We start from the raw sequence: 13,468 nt of genomic DNA, 5'->3' as shown, positions 1-13,468 counted from the left end.
AGATTCAGGAGCCTCAGGGCTCACACCACCAGATTCAGGAACAGTTATTACCTCTGTACCATCATGCTCTTGAACCAAAGGAGATAACTTCATTCAACTTCACTTTCCCCATCTTTGAAATGTCCCCACAACCTATGGACTCACTTCCGAGGACTCTTCATCTCATGTTCTCGGTATTATTTATTTATGTATGTATGTATTTATTTATTATTATTATTCAATTCCTTCTGTATTTGCACTGTTTGTTGTCTTTTGTACAATGGTTAAATGCCAAGTTGGTGCTGTCTTTCATTGATTCTGTTATGGTTATTATTCCTTGGTTTTATTGGGTAACCCTGCAAGAAAATGAACCTGAGGGTTGTACTTGGGTGACATACATGTACTCTGATAATAAATTTACTTTGAACTTTGAACTTTGAAGTATTCTACCACTGCAACCGTAATTTGACACCAACCAGAGTAAGAGCAGCCAGCATCATCACCGACCTATAGAGCCCACAACAATGGTGTCATCAGCAAACTTGATATGGTGTTGGAGCTGTACTTAGCCACTCAGTCATAAGTGTAAAGACAGTAGAGCAGGGGGCTAAGTACACATCCCTGTGACACACCTGTGCTGATGGAGGTCGCGGAGGAGATGTTTTTGCCAATCCAAACTGACTGGAGTCTGCAAGTGAAGAAATCAGAGTATTGAAGCATAGATCTTGGAGTTTACTGATGAGTTTTGAGGGAATGATGGTGTTAATGCTGAGCTGTAATCGATAAAGAGCATCCTGATATAACATAAAGCATCATGTTCATTATTTATTACTATTTAATTATATTGGTTTATTTACTGTTTACAGTTTACTGTTAAAGTTCTATAGATTTACTAAGTATGCCCGCAGAAAAAGAATCTCAGGGATGTAGGTAGTGACATATATAAACTCTGATAGTAAATTTTCCTTTGAACTTTGAAACACTGACTTATTCCTCATTGTGAACGATCCTTCTTACATTCCGTAGAACCATAGAACACTACAACACAGAAAACAGGCCATTCATCCCATCTATTCTGTGCCGAAGCATTATTCCGCTAGTCCCATTGTCTTGCATCCAGTCCATAACCCTCCAGACCTCTCCTATCCATGCACCTATCTAATTTATTCTTAAAACTTAAGAGTGAGCCCACATTTACCACGTCAGATGGCAGCTCGTTCCACACTCCCACCACTCTCTGAGTGAAGAAGCTCCGCCTAATGTTCCCCCTAAACCTTTCCCCTTTCACCCTAAAGCCATATCCTCTCGTATTTATCTCTCCTAATCTAGGTGGAAAGAGCCTATTCACATTTACTCTGTCTATACCCCTCATAATTTTGTAAACCTCTATCAAATCTCTCCTCATTCCTCTACACTCCAAAGAATAAAGTCCTAACCTGTTCAATGTTTCCCAGTAACTCAACTCCTGAAGACCCGGTAACATCCTGGTAAATCTAGTATATCTTCTCTGCACTCTTTCAATCTTACTGTTCATCTCCCAGGTGCACTGTAGTTATTCACCATAACTCTGATGCACTTCCCCAGCCGAAAATCACTCACAACAAAGTGATCAAAGGAAGACTACCTCAAGAAGGTGGCATATATCATTAAGAACCCCCAGCAGCCAGGACAACCCCTCTTCTCATTCCTGCTAACAGGAAGGAGGTGCAGGAGCCTGACGACACACAGTCAACATTTTGTGAACATCATCCTCCCCTCCACCATCAGATTTCTGAATTGTCTATGAGCCCCTGAATACCTTAATTTTTGCTCTCTTTTTGCAAAACTAAGTTTTTTTTGATATTTCTTATTTAACTCACAGTATTATTTTATGTATTGTACTGTACTGCTGCCACAAAACAAATTTCACGACATGGTCAGTGATAATAAACCTGATTCTGATTCACGCCCCTCTCAAAGCTACATCTCAAACAACCTTGCACCTTGGTAGCATAGCGGCAAGCATGATGCTATTATAGCTCAGGACACCGGAGTTCAGTTCCGGTGCCCTCTATACATTCTTCCCGTGAATGTGTGGATTTCCTCTGGGTGCTCCGATTTCCACCTGCAGTTCAAAGATGTACTGGATGGTAGGTTAATTGGTCATTGTAGACTGTGCCATGATTAGGCTAGGGTTAAATTGGTGGACTGTGGCACAGCGCAGCTCGGTGGGCTGGAAGGGTCTGTTCTGTGCAGTATCTCCAAATAGAACAAAATAAAATAAGTCCACTGCTTCTGAGAACTGTATTGAGACAGTAGAATCCATCACATCTCTGAATTAACCTATGATGCTCATTACGTTGTGTCGCCTCCAATGTGATGGCATGAATGCTGACTTCTCTAATTTCAGAATCAGGTTTACCGAGCCAGCTTAGGATCTGGTTTCAAAACCCACCAATGTCTGTAAGGAGATTATGCGTCTTCTCCATAAGCGCGTGTGTTTCCTACAGGTGCTCTGGCTTCCTCTCAAATTCCAAAGACAGTGTTCACTTAGTAGGTTAGTTGGTCATTGTATGTTGTCCTGTGATGAGGGATTGAATAGATGGGCTGCTGGGTGGTGCAGTTCATTGGGTCAGAAGGTCCTAGTCCTGAATCTGGATGAAGGGTTTCGGCCTGAAACGTCGACAATCTATTATTTCCATAGATGCTGCCTGACCTGTTGAGTTCTTCCAGAATTTTGTGTGTCTTGCTTTGGATTTCCAGCATCTGCAGATTTTTTAGTGTCTAGGTCCTGTTCCATGTTCCATCTCTAAAGAAATAAATAAAATATCATATTTCATTGCTATCACATGAAAACCATGGATCTTCTTATTGAATAGAGCATGAAAAAGGGAACAGAGAATATGACAGCACTCAGACAGACCCTTCAACCCACAATGTGTGTGCTAAGCATGATGGCAAATTAAACAAACATGCACATGATCTCTACCTTGTTAAAACTCAAGAATGCGGATTATGAGAATATTCTCAAGGGCAATAATCTTTAGGCTTGAAAATGCCATCCCAAAACATTATATTTTGTTTCACTCTGTGCAGCCAATTCCTTGAATTCAATCACCCACTTTAGAGAAACCTACAGGGAAGAAGTCATCAATCTGACACAGTGGTGTCAAGAAAACAACCTCTCCCTCAACATCGCAAAAACAAAGGAGATGGTTGTGGACTACAGGAGGAATGGAGATGGGCAAACCCCTATTGATATCAATGGATCTGAGGTTGAGAGGGATTAAGTTCCTCAGCATCCACATCACTGAGGACCTCATGTGGTCTGTAAACACCAGCTGTGTGGTGAAAGAGGCACAACAGCACCTCTTTCACCTTAGATAGTTGAGGAGGTTTGGTATGGGCCCCCAAATCCCAAGAACTTTCTACATGGGCACAATTGAGAGCATCCTGACTGGCTAAATCACTGCCTGGTATGGGACCTTAATCGCAGGATTCTGCAGAGAGTGGTGCAGACAGCCCAGAGCATCTGTAGTTGTGAACTTCCCATGATTCAGGACATTTACAAAGACAGGTGTGAAATAAGGGTCTGAAAGATCATTGGAAACACGAGTCACCCAACAACAAATTGTTCCAGCTGCTACTGTCCTGCATAAAAGCCAGAACCAACAGGTTCTGGGACAGCTTCTTCCACCAGGCCTTCAGACTGATTAACTCATGCTGATTTGAGTGTATTTCTATGTTACATTGACTGTTCTATTTATTATAAATTATGATGATTGCACTTTGCACATTTAGACGCAGATGTAACGTAAAGATTTTTGCTCCTCATGTATGTGAAGGATGTAAGAAAGAAAACCATTTCAATACAATTCAATTCCTATATGACGAACAAACTCCCTTAATATCATAAAATTCAAAGGTCTGACATATGCATAGCTGCTCAATTCCATGGTGGCAGAATTAGTTTCTTGCCTCTCTCCACTTTTAGAAATTCTTCCTTCCAATCAGCGCTTATATAGTTTTGGCGCCAATCATGACAATAAAGTCACGGTAAGTTTACCACAGAGTCTTTGAGTCATAGAGCACTGCAGCACAGAAGTATGTTCTTTGGCCCATCTAGTCTGTGTAGATCTGGTCTTCTGCCTTGTTGCTTCTACCTGCACCCGCATCACGGACCTCCATCGCTCTCTCATCTAGGTACCTATCCAAACATCTTTTAAATGTTACAAGTGAACCTGCATCTGCCACTTCTGCTGGCACCTTATCGCAGACTCACACCGTCCTTGAGAGAAGAAATTTCCCTTCAGATTCCCCTTAAAAATTTCACCTTGACCTATGAGCTCCAGTCCTACGTCTCACTCAACCTGAGGGGGCAAAGCTTGCATCCACTCACCCTATCTATACCTTACTCTATAATTTTGTATCATTTGATAAAATCTTCCCTTACTTTCGTTACCTCCAGTGAATATCGAGTGTTACTGAGTGATTTTTTTGCATTTTTTTTTGACAAGGGCAATTTTGACATGGCTATCTGTAAAAATGAAACCCATTCATTGCTCAGGGACAACCTGTACTGTACTCTGCCTTTGAGTTTGTAATTCTCATAATAGGGCAATTTTATATTGTCCTGACTAATTACTTTATTCTCCTGATTGCCCAGTCACTAGAGGAAAACCTGACAAAAGGAATTTAATGTGGGGAAGTGTAACGTCATGAACTTTAGTAAGAAGAATCAAAAAGCAAATTATTATCCAAATGCAGAGAGATTACAAATCAGCAAAATTATATTGTGAAGATAAACGGTGAGAATTTAAGAATTTAAGAATACAAAGCAAGGAAATATGAGTATCTCAAGATTCAAGATTCAAAAAACTTTATTGTCATTCTAACCATACATCAGCTCTGCAGGGCAGAATGAGACAGCGTTTCCCAGGAGCAGTGCAATCATAACATAACAAACACAAAACTAAATAATAAACGTAACAATAAATTGTAAAACACAACAGCCACATGTCAGTTAAAATCAAGTTATAATTGTCCATTGCAAGTTAAAAGTGTCCAAAAGCAGAGTCAGGTAGAGCAGCTATTTAGCAGTCTGACTGCCTGTGGGAGGAAGCTGTTTAGTAGCCCTGTGGTTTTAGTTTTGATGCTCCTGTAACGTTTGCCTGATGGCCGAAGAACAAACAGTTCATGGAGAGGGTGTGAGGGGTCTTTAATGATGTATCCTGTCTTCTGAAGGCATTGACTCTGAAAGAGGTCTTGGACAGAAGGTAGGGAGACCCCAATAACCACCTAACCACCCTCTGCAAGGCTTTTTTGTCGACAGCACTGCAGCTGGAGTACCAGGTTGTGATGCAAAAGGTCAGCACACTCTCAACCACGCCTCTGTAGAATGTAGTTAAGATGTTAGTGGGGAGTGATGCTCTATTCTGCACTCTGGGCCCAAGGACTGAATGTCAGAGGCCTGGAGGCAGACTGTCCTGGGCCTGGAGGCTTTTCTATCGGTATGAGTGAGGCTGAGGGTGAGATGGAGCTTGTTATGTTGTTGTTTTGTTTACTTGTGGTTGCCTGTGGTGTTCTGCTGAACTTTGTGGGCATGTTATATTCGGAATCAAAATCAGGTTTAATATCATTGGCGTATGTCATGAAATTTATTGTTATGCAGCAGCAGTACATTGCAATACATATTAATAAAACATTTTATATTGTAAATTAGATTAGATATATATTAGATTCAACTTTATTGTCATTGTGCTGAGTACAGATACAAAGCCAATGAAATTCAGTTAGCATCTGACCAGAAATGCAAAGAATAGTGTTATTTACAAAATAACTGTGAATAAAAAGTAAGTGCTACAGCACAGAAATATAAAAGTACTGAGACAGTCCAATATGGGTGCAATACTGCTTAGCGCTGTGATGTGAGGTTCAGCAGGGTCACAGCCTCAGGGAAGAAGCTCTTCCTGTGCCTGCTGGTGTGGGAGTGGAGGCTCCTGTAGCACCTACCAGATGGGAGGAGAGTAAAAAGTCCATGGTTAGAGTGAGATGCTTTTCGCCCTGCCCAGGCAGCGTTTATGGTAGATGTTCTCAATGGTGAGCAATTGTGTGCCAATAATCCACTGGGCAGTTTTCACCACACGCTGGAGTGCTTTGCAGTCTGATATGGGACAATTGCCATACCACACTGAGATGTAGTTGGTGAGTATGCTCTCAATGGTACAGCGGTAAAAGTCCGTCAGTATCCTGGGACAAAAGTGAGCTTTCTTGATGCTCCGCAGGAAATAAAGACGCTGTTGCGCCTTTTTGACCAGAATGGAGAAGTTCAGGGACCAGATGAGATTCTCGGAAATGTGGACACCAAAGAATTTGAAGCTTGATACACGCTCCACTACAGTTCCGTTGATGTAGATGGGGACATGAGTGTGGCTCCTAGCATGCCTGAAGTCCACAATAGTAAATGACAATAGTTCATATAAATATGAAAAGTTAAAGTAAATTAGTAATGCAAAAAGTTAAAAAGGTAGTGAGGTAGTGTTCACGGGCTCAATGTCCATTCAGAGGGTGTGACTTCAGACTTCTGTAACTCATCCTGGGTGAGAGTGGTCCTTAAAGATGGGCGCCGCCTACTTGAATCATCACTCCTTGAAGATGTCCTGGATACCACGGAGACTAGTGCCCATGATGCCAACATTCCACAGCTTACTTCAATCCTGTTCAGTGCCCCTCTACCACAGATGGTGATGCAGCCAGTTGGAATGCTAGGTACTTTCACTGGTGCTGGAAGTTGTGGTAATACTTGTGCAGAAAGAGCATCTGAGGTGGAATTGAGGACATTGAGCTTACATCAGTGAGAACACATGGAGCACTTCACTATTCATCCTGTCTAAAACATCTCCTGCCTTAACCGTGGACAGAATCTGCAAATCCAACATTGGCCTCTTCACCAACCTTACAACCACACAATGACTGACTTTCAAAGAAGGGAAAGAACAAGGGAGAGAGAAAGATCTTTCTCTTTCAGCTTTAAGTAATGAACTGCATGAGGAGTTGGTGTAGATTTAGTCTGCCTACCAAAGTTGTTTGCAAATTTAAAACGATTTTCGGCGGGAAACCATTATAACAAAGCAGTAGATGTTGTCAGATGTTGTACATCAAGACCTTTGCCAAGGACCATCATGGGTGGTTGCTCAGGAATGTCCAGTCAACTGGCATTCAGGATAAAGTAGTAAATTAGAGTTGACAAGGCTTTGTTGGAGAAATGAGGAAATGTGTGTCGATAGTTGCTCTCTGACTGGAGGCATGTGACTAGTGGTGTGCCACAGCGATCTGTATTGGGTCTGTTGTTGTTTGTCATCTATTTCAACAATCTGGACGATAACGTAGTAACCTGGATCAGCAAATTTGTGGATGACACCATGATTGGGAATGTGGTGGACAGCCAGCAAGTCTATCAAAGCTTGCAGCAGGTATTGGACCAGCTGGAAACATTGGCTGAAAAATGGCAGATTGAATTTAATGCAGACAAGTATGAGGCGTTGCACATTGAGAGGACAAACCAGGGCAGGACTTACACACGTGAATGGTAGGGCACTGAGGAGTACAGTGGAACAGATGGATCTGGGAATAAGGATTCATAATTTCCTGAGAGAGAGTGAAAGATGAAATACGTAAGGGCAACATGAGAAGGAACTATGGTGAGAGTGTGGAACAAGATGCCAGTGAAAGTGGTGGATATTTAGATAGGCACATGGATGGAAGGGTACGGCGAGCTATGATCTGGGTGCAAGTCGATGGGACTAGTCAGATTACTAGTTTGGCACAGACTAGGCAGTCCAAACTATTAATCTGACTAGTCTCATCGATTTGCTCACAGATCATAGCTCACCGTACCCTTCCATCCGTGTGCTGTAGTGTTCGATGACTTCTATGACTGGTTTCACCACAGTGTGTTTTGGAGTTTCAAGTGCGCAGAGAATACAGAGCCAGAGGATCCATTGCAAGAGGATTGTAAGCTCAGGTCAGTCATGGGCACAACTTTCCCCACTATCAAGGACACCTTCAAGAGACAGTTATTCAAGAAGGCAGCATCATTCACTAAGGACACTGAGCATCCAGGACGTGCCCTCTTCTCATTACTACCATCAGGGAGGACGTACTTGAGCCTGAAGGTTCCCAGTCAACAATTCAGAAACAGCTTTTTTTTCCCTTCTCCACCAGATTTTCAAATAATCCATGAACCCATGTTAACTACCTCATTATGCCTTTTTATTGTGCACTATTATTTATTTTGTAATTTGTAGTAGTTTTATGTTTTTGCATTATATGCCATGTAATGCAGAGATAACAAACCTGGTTCTGAATTTGTTTTATTTCAGATATGAACTGAACATAAAAACACAGAGAAAAAAAATGTAGGATGTGATCAGCTTCGTCTCATTGCTGCCATCATGGAGGAGGTAGGGAAGTCTGACGGCACGCAGTCAACATTTCAGTAGAGCTTCTTCCCCTCCACTATCTGATTTCTGAATGGACAATGAGCCTGTAAACACTACCTCAGTATTTCTTTCCCTCTCATTTTGCTCTACTTATTTAATTTAATTTTCTTTTTTATATGTACAGGTGTCCCCTGCTTTTCCAACGTTCGCTTTACGAAACCTCGCTGTTACGAAAGACCTACATTAGTTACCTATTTTCGCTAACAGAAAGTGTTTCACTGTTACGAAAAAAGGCAGTGCATGCCCCGAGCAGGCAAGCTCCTCCCCCGGAACTGCATTCTCGCTGGCATTGCTTAAACACGTGCCTGTGAGCATCTGTTAGCAAGATGAGTTCTAAGGTATCAGAAAAGCCTGAAAGAGCTCGTAAGGGTGTTACACTTAGCGTAAAACTGGACATAATTAAGTGTTTCGATCGTGGTGAACGAAGTAAGGACGAAGTGAGTTTGGCTTGTGGAAGTTGACAAAGGTGATGTTGAAGAGGTTTTGGCTTCCCATGACCAAGAACTGATAGATGAAGAGCTGATGCAATTGGAAGAGGAAAGGATAACAATCGAAACCGAATGCAGTAGCGAACGGACCGAAAGTGAAGTCATCCAGGAACTGAGCGTGAAGCAACTGCGTGAGATTTTCACTGCAATTATTGCAGAAAAGTACGACTTTAATTTTGAAAGGGTACGTTAGTTAAGGGCATATTTTCAAGATGGTTTGAGTACTTACAAAGAACTGTATGATAGAAAAATGTGCGAGGCTAAGCAGTCAAGCATACTGTCGTTTTTCAAGGCTTCCACATCAGCCACAGCAGACGATGAACCTCGACCTTCGACATCGAGGCAGGCAGACATAGAAGAAGATGACCTGCCTGCCCTGATGGAAACAGACGACGATGAGGTGACACCCCAGTATCCCACCACCCCAACCTCCAGGCCGCGGACCGATACATTGCCGCGAAGAATGCAGTGGTGCAGCAGTAGCCAGGAAGCACCCGGCACATCTTTAAGAAAAAAGCCGATATAAACATACTAATTAACTAGGTGCCACCCGGCACGTAAATGTCGGCCCAGATCAGAGGTGTGCTCGGCACTGTCTTCCCAATTCCGGTAAGTGATACTACACTGTACATACATTATTTCTACTTTATATAGGCTGTGTATTTTGATGTGTTATTTGGTATGATTTGGCAGTTTCATAGCTTAAAGGTTACTGGAGAGAGTGTTTCTGCCGAGAGCACTTGTGTGAGATTTTCGCTACGGAGAACAGTGCGGCAATGATTGTAGGAAAGTATTTCTACTTTATATAGGCTGTGTTTTTATCGTATCATTCCTGCTTTTACTATATGTTACTGTTATTTTATGTTTTATGTGTTATTTGGCATGACTTGGTAGGTTATTTTTTGGGTCTGCGAACGCTCAGAAATTTTTCCCATATAAATAAATGGTAATTGCTTCTTCACTTTACGACATTCTAGCTTACGAACTGTTTCATAGGAATGCTCTACCTTTGGATGGCGGGGGAAACCTGTACTTACCATTGTAATTTCTACTTTTTATTATTATGTATTGCAATGTGCTATCACATAACAACAAATTCCACAACATACACCGACGTTATTAAACCTGATTCCAATCAACATTACAGAAGCCAGTTCTACCTGTTCCTCTGGTGCAGGTATCAAAGGGAATATTTGCATTTCACCAGAGGGTGGTGAGAGTGTGGATCGAGCTGCCAGCACAAGTGGTGCATGCGAGCTCGATTTCAATGTTTAAGAGATGTTTGGATAGGTACACGAATGACAGGGATATGGAGGGCTATGGTTCTGGTGCAGGTCAATGGGAGTCAGCAGTTCAAATGTGTCAGCATGGATTAGATGGGCTGAAGGGCCTGTTTCTGTGCTGTACTTTTCTGTGACTCTATGGAACAGAGAACATAGAACAAAACAGCACGTTACTGACCCTTTGGCCCACAAAGTAGTGCCGATCTTTTAACCTACTTGAAGATCAGTCTAACCCTCCCCTCCCAAATATTGTTCTAGTTTTCTTTCATACTTGTGCCAATCAAAGAGTCCTTTGAATATCCCCAATGTACTTGTCTCTACCACCACCGCTGGCAGTGAGTTCCAGGTACCCATTTCTCTCTGTGTAAAATACCTGCCACTGACATTCCCTCTATACTTTGTTCCCAAAACCTTAAAGTTATGGTCCATCATGTTAGCCATTTTTTCCCTGGGAAGAAGTTGCTTACTGTCTGCTCTATCTATGCTTCTTACCATCTTGTACACCTCTATCAAGTCACTTCTCTTCCTCATTTGCTGTCTCAACCTAACCTCACAATACATGATTTCTAATCCAATTAGCATCCTGGTAAATCTCCTCTGCAGCCTCTCTAAGGTTTTCCCATCCTTCATAAAATGAGGTGAGCAGAATTGAACACAATGCTCTAAGTGTGGTCTAAACAGAGTGTTTTTTTTTCAAAGCTGTGGCTCTTAAACTCAATTAACTTAGCATCTTTAACGTCTTCAAGACTTATTAAAACACATCACTACTGGTTAACATAAATGGCTGAGGTCTTGCTATATCGAAAGTATAGCAGGGGAGAATAATTGCAATGATCTTGTAATTCATTGATGAATTTCATTCAAAGGAAATATGGATTTGCAGTTTAAATGTACTTTTGTACTTCAGATGAACAGGCCATCTGAAACTCTGCAAAGCAGGAGGATCATCACTTCCATTGTTCTTTATGACATTTGTCTCAAGCTGCTCTGCAAGCACATTGCAAGTTCAAGTCAAGTTCAGTTTATTGCCATCCAAACATATTTTATTTATTTAGGGATACAATGTGGAACAGGCCATTCTGGCTCTTAAAGCCACAGCACCCAGCAACTTCAACGACCCCAATTTAATCCTAACCCAATCACTAGACATTTACAATGACCTATTAACCTAGTAACCCGTACACCTTTGAACTGTGAGAGGAAACTGGAGCACCTGGAGAAAACCCAAGCATTCTATGGGTAGGACGTATAGCTCCTTACAGAGAACAGTGGGATTAAACTCTGAACTTCGATGCCCAAGCTGTAATAATATCAGACTAACCACTCTGCAGTTGCGGAACCCAAATGAAACAATGTTCTTGGGACAACGATGCACAACACAGCTCATATAACTCACACACATAACTCATAAAGTAATATTACCACTAGTTTAAAGGCACCCATTAGTCTTGCAAGACCATGGATCTGCGCCTAGAAAGTCTTCACTCTCCAGGGCACAGGCCTGGGCAAGGTTGTATGGAAGACCAGCAGCTGCCCATGCTGCAGGTCTCCCCCCCCACCTCCACACCACCGATTTTGTCCAAGGGAAGGGCAAGGGCCGATACAGCTTGTCACCAGTGTTGTCGCAGAGCACTGTGTGGTTAAGTGCCTTGCTCAAGGACATTTACCACCAGCAAATTAATGAATAATAAGGTGCATATATAATACAGTTTAAAAAGTAAACAGTATAACACTATTGGCACTTCATATGTGATGAGACTTGGTTGGTGACAATGAGTTCAGTAGCCTGGGAGAAGAAGCTCTTTTCCATCCTAACAGTCCTTGTCCTAATGCTACGGTACCTGCTGCCTGGTAGTAGTGGGTCAAAGAGAGTGTTGGACAGATGGGAGGGATGCATGGATTTCATCTTCCTTTGGAATTTCAATAACTGGTAACATGTTGATAAATCTCACGATCATTTTGAAGGACAGTGAGTTCCACACAAGTGATGATGACAAGGATCAGAAACATCCAAGAACGAGAAAAACTACCCGTTGAGGTGTTCTACGAGTTTCTTTTTTCAGAAGAAGTGGAGAGAAACCGTCTCTCCAACAATTGGGTCAGTATTGAGATCTGTGGAAATTGAAGTCTGCTGCAAGACATCGGACCACAAGACCCTTCAGTGGATAGTAAAACTGCTGAGAGGATCACTGGGGAATTCCTCCTCCCATTTGTGACGTTTACTGGGAGCATTGTAGACGAAGGGATGGAAGGATTGTTAAGGATCCCTACAACGTATCTTTGACAGATTGCCATCAGAAAAGAGTTACAGGAGAATCAGGACTGCCAGACTGGGTAACAACTTCTTCCCTCAGGCTGTGAGTCTAATGAATACCTTACCACCACTGAGGTCTCATCACTAGGGATTTACTGCTTAACTATGCCGTGCACTAAATGCAGTTTTGAATTACATTTTGTTAACTTGTTTATGATAATATTTTGCTATATGTTTTGTGGGTGCATGGTGGTCCAAAGGAACTTTGTTTCATCTAACTGTATTTATGCACAGTACTGTACAAAATTCTTGGGCACATGCACAGTATAAAACCAGGATGCCTAAGGCTTCAGCACAGTACTGTACATATTTAAAACACGGGAGGAAATGGGAGCTATCAGGGGACAATATACAAATTTGTTATTGATAGCAGCAGAAATTGTTAGATTAATTATTTTTGTAGTATAAGGCAGACAATAGAGCATTGTAATTGGTTCAGAGTAATGATGCACTTTATAGTTGGTTTATAGAGAAGATGTGGAGAAGCTGTTTCCTAGAGTGGGAGAGTCTGGGACCAGAGGGCACAGCCTCAGCATATAGCGACATCCATTTAGAACAGAGATGATGAGGAATTTTTTTAGCCAAAGAGAGGTGATTCTGTGGAATTCATTGCCACAGATGGCCATGGAGACCAAATCATTAAAGCGAAGATTGATAGGTTCTTGATTATTCAGAGTATCAAAGGTTACAGGGAGAAGGCAGCAGAATGGGGTTTAAAGGGACAATAAATCAGCCATGATGGAATGGCAGAATATTTTTGATGGGCCACGTTACCAAATACTGTTCCTGCCTTACGGTCTTATGGCTTATTAAAACTCTGACTTGTGTTATGGACATTGTAAAAATGGTGTTTGGTTATGGTAATGTGTCAAGATTATGGTAGTATTGATTAAAGATGGTTGCTATATTGATCTGAGATCCCAC

Source organism: Mobula birostris, chromosome 10 (genome assembly GCF_030028105.1).
Source record: "Mobula birostris isolate sMobBir1 chromosome 10, sMobBir1.hap1, whole genome shotgun sequence".
NCBI classification, from domain to species: domain Eukaryota; kingdom Metazoa; phylum Chordata; class Chondrichthyes; order Myliobatiformes; family Myliobatidae; genus Mobula; species Mobula birostris.
Note: the sequence above shows the minus strand (reverse complement) of the source record.